Raw genomic sequence first — 4,727 nt, forward strand, 5'->3', positions numbered from 1 at the left:
CTTGATTTCAGACTTTTTGCGTATAAAACTATGAGAGAAAAAATTTCTGTTGTTATAAGCCACTAGTTTCTGGTAATTTGCTGTGGCAGCCTTAGGAAGCATACACCTACTTTGTCTCATGCTCCCACTTTTAGTGTGTTTAATGTGTCTCTTTCTGTCCAATGTCCATAAGCTTTGTATGAATATATGGACATCTTGATAAATGTCTGGGCTTATTAGCAATAAAAGGAATTTAAGTTTCAAATGGCTATAAAGCAACAAAATCTACCAACAAAATGCCCTAAATGTGCCAGAACAATTCTGAGGCCAAACAATGTGTCCCAATTGTCTCAGAAGTCTACTTAGAAATTACATGCCCAAACTTGATTATCATCACCACAGTGCATCTTTTGAATTAGCATAACGATAAAAATCATCCCACTGCTGACAAAGAAAATGGGTAGAATCATGTATTGCCACAGGAGCTGTAAATGGACCCGGGGCTGTACATAGAAATTTGGCAACATGAGATAAGAATCATGAGGATGACACCATTTATCTAGGTCCGTGGTCAGCAAACCGTGGCTCACGAGCCACATGCAGCTCTTTGGCCCCTTGAGTGTGGCTCTTCCACAAAATACCACAAGCAGGCGTGCATGTACAGTGCAATTGAAACTTCGTGGCCCATGCGCAGAAGTCAGTTTTCGGCCTGGGCAAGTCTATTTTGAAGAAGTGGCGTTAGAAGAAGTGGGGGGTGGACATATAGAGAGGATGAACGAAAGGAGATAGACGAAGCAAGTATACAAGACGAGTGTGGATGGGAGAGTTGGAAGGGAAGAGGTTGACCTCAGCGAACGTACCTCAATCAGATTGAGGACGTTTTTAGCAAAGACCAGCTTAGGAGTACCCTAAGTAGGTTAAGAACAATGTACCTACCTATATAGTTTAAGTTTAAACAATTTGGCTCTCAAAAGAAATTTCAATCGTTGTACTGTTGATATTTGGCTCTGTTGACTAATGAGTTTGCCGACCACTGGCCTAGGTGATACCATTGCTTATTGAAATGTGTCCCAAAGAACTACAAAAGGAAAATATTTATATGAAGGCATTTCTGTACCAAAACAAAACAAAAAGAGCAAACAAAAACCCTGGAATAGTTCAAAAGTCAAACTGTGAACCAGTAGCTGAACAGATTGTGCCCCACTCATTCATACAATTACTTATTTATTTATTTATTTTACCAAACACTCTCTTTAGTGCTGAAGATCAATGCTAAAAAGAGCAAAATCAACTCGAGAAGCTCAGAACCAAATTCATATTCTCTCCTCTGACAGCAAGCACTCTGAATACTAACAATGGTTCAGTCTAATGATAATTGTTATTGGATTTAGGACCTGTCTGGATAATCCAAGATGGTCTCCAAATCCTGACTACATCTCAAAGACCCCCCTCTTTTCCCCATAAGGTCAAATCCACAAGTTTTCAGACTTGGTGGACTTATCTTTTGGGGTGGCCATCACTCAAGCCACTATAAACCAGTGTTGGTTTGAGGGGATACTCAGAGGAGCTTAGACTTATGATACGCTTTTGTCAGTGTACGTGCACCTCTCTTTCTTGCAGAGCACGGAGAGGCGTGTGGACCTTAGAAATGGTCTACTCAGAACCACTGCATATCAGGCACGATGACCAACATTTTCCAAGGCAAAAAGCTAAGAGCGTCTCTGACAACGATGTTGTGCCACTTTGGATAGTAAATAGTACTCAGGGAGGCATGTTTTGGATGACAAAATGCTGGAAATTTCAATTTGCGGTGGGAATGGACAACTCAACATAGTACATAAAATTGGCACTTTTTCCAGAAAACCCAGATGGTAGAGACAAGGAGTTATCTCTCAGTTTCTTAGCTTTGGATAATTGAGACTAGCAAAAAAATCAACAATGTATTTGTTTTTATCAAAATGTAATTCTAGTCAAAATGAGTGCTATTAATTAAGTCTCTAATTAGTGATACTTGGGGTGCTATAAGTTTCTGAGAAAGCACTAGATTAAAGATGGCACACTAACCACACAGGTTATATGGATTCTCAGAGCATGATGAAGCTTGATAAAGCTTCAAGGGCTGTACAATTCAATCCCCTCATTTCACAGTTGTGGAACTTGAGGCTGGAGAAGTTGCACTGTCCTGCATGAGTCACCCTAGGAATGGGTGCCAGAGTCTGGAATAGAACCTGGACTGTTGAATTACAGTCTGTGGTCCTTTTGACCCTGCCACAGTTTTCAAGGATACTTATCCGAACACTGACTTCCCTCTGTGAACAGCATCGTTCTTGGCCACTTTCTGTAGCTTTTGGCTGCTTATCCTTGACTTCAGCCTTTTCCCAGCTGCTTATCAGAGGCTCAGCTGTAATTGCTTCCTTAACACAAAGTCAATTCTACTTGAAGGACTAAGCTGGACAGGGTGCTCGATTCCTCAATGTTCTAAGACAACATGAACGCTCTTGCATGGAGGATCTATGATTCAAAATCAGTTCCTTTAATTACAAAGTTTTATTTCCTTGGAATCATTTATCTCAGACTTAATTTAAACAACTTTTGGCAAAGAACAAAAAAAAATATGAAGAAGGCTTTAAAAATAGAAGCCCACAGGTTCTTCTCATACCTGGCTAATATGATTGGTGCTAGGTAGGATCTATGTGAATTTTCACATACATTGTGGAAGAAAGCATGGCACACATGAGGAATATAAGATTTTGAAATCAAGAAGATGTCAACTCAAATCCCAGATTGACCACTCTGTCTGAGCTCCGGGCTACCATTGTGTCAACAACCTGGGAAACGTTTTTCATTATAACAAGATAACACGACGGAGTTATTTACGGCCTTCTTTTTCTGTGGCTTTATCAGATAACATGAGAGGAGATGAGAGGAAGGAGTGCTGGGTAGAAAAAACCATAGTCCTGAAACCGTGGTTTCCATCTTTTTTGTACTTCCCTGAAACTCCTGGAGTCATTAAAAACAGAAATGCTGGCGGCCAGTGTTGAAAGCAGGGGGATGTTTGTCAAGGTGCCAATGGTCATAATCCAATGGTCTTTGGAATCCTATTGCTATTGTCCGTGGAGATTCATCATATTCTTCCACTGCTCTGCTTGAGGCAGACACGGAGACTCTGCCCCATTGGCGGCTCCAGGAATGCAGAGTTGGAACCAGAAGAGGTTACCAGAAGATGCTGGATTCCTACACAAGATTCAGCACTAAATTTATTGAGGAAATACAGCTGGTACCTGCCTTCTACCATCAGAAGGATCTCATACTTTGCACCAAGCACACCCCCCTGTAGAAAACGAGGGAGTGTGGCTGAAATGGCTAATAGTTACTGTTATTTCCCTTTCAAATTTTTCATGATCTTCCATGTAGTCTATAATGTTCCAAGTGTTTCCATCCTATAACTCAGGTAATAATTTCATATTCTACTTCTACCTACTAGTAATTTATTTAAAATATTTTGATACCTACTATATGCCAGGCTATCCATACCAATCACATAGCTGATAGTGGCGCTTCTAATTACTGTCATGTTGCTTTACATGCGTCTGTCATCATATTCCACCCTCTAACTTATCTGATCCATTGGTGAACACTTTTTTTTTTTTAGACTCAAACTATGTGTTCATACTTCCAAACTTCACTCTTGATATGTGAAAGTAAGGCTTTGACATTTAGCAGAGCATTTAGTCTCTAAACTAGTCTGGGCTGCCAAGACTATTATCATACTATCGAGTCAAGAAAATATTTTTTGAAGTTTAAAGCTGAACAATGACTTCTTTATTCTAGGTGGCATCTAACTTCCTCAGAAATGAATAAGCCACTAAATCAGAAGCCAGAGGAAACATGATTTATGGGGATGGAAGAATCATTGTTTTAACCATCTCAAAATAGAATGCTCTTTACAAGAGCAAGGATCTTGTTTCACTTCTGAATGCCTCGTGCCTAGCCCAGCATCTGCTACACAGTTGGCACTCAATAAATGTGTCTTGGAAGAAAGGGTAGTCTCATTAGCTTTTTTAGAAAAAATATATTTTATTGATTTTTTTACAGAAAGGAAGGGAGAGGGATAGAGAGTTAGAAACATCGATGAGAGAGAAACATTGATCAACTGCCTCCTGTATGCCCCCTACTGGGGATGTGCCCGCAACTAAGATACATGCCCTTGACTGGAATCAAACCTGGGATCCTTAAGTCCACAAGCTGACGCTCTATCCACTGAGCCAAACTAGTTAGGGCTCATTAGCTCTTATTAAATCACACTTTATAGCGCACCTCTGGATATTCTAGTGAAATTAAATGGAAGTTATCTATGAATGAATGAAGCATGTCTGTACTGGATCTGAGTGACGTGTCTCCCCACATTTACTCAGTTCCACCCCATCTTGCCCCATGGTCCCAGCCACTGTCATCTCACTCCTAACAGTAATTCTGCACGTGAGTTATTTGGATAAGCGGTATCAGTATCACCTGAGAGCTTGTAATAGATGTGAAATGTTATGCTTCACCTTAGACTCGCTGAAACAAACACTCTGAAGTGAAGCCCAGCAATTTATGTCTTATCAAGCCATCTAGGCAATTTTGATGTGTGCTAATATTTGAGGAATACTTCTTGAATACCTCTGTCTAGCTCAGTCTCCTTCAGAGATGAGAGCCAGGATGTATTACAGCCTCATGGAGCCCCTGGAAGGAGCCCCAGCTCTCCT

This window comes from Myotis davidii, unplaced genomic scaffold (assembly GCF_000327345.1).
Source record: "Myotis davidii unplaced genomic scaffold, ASM32734v1 scaffold192, whole genome shotgun sequence".
Lineage (NCBI taxonomy): Eukaryota > Metazoa > Chordata > Mammalia > Chiroptera > Vespertilionidae > Myotis > Myotis davidii.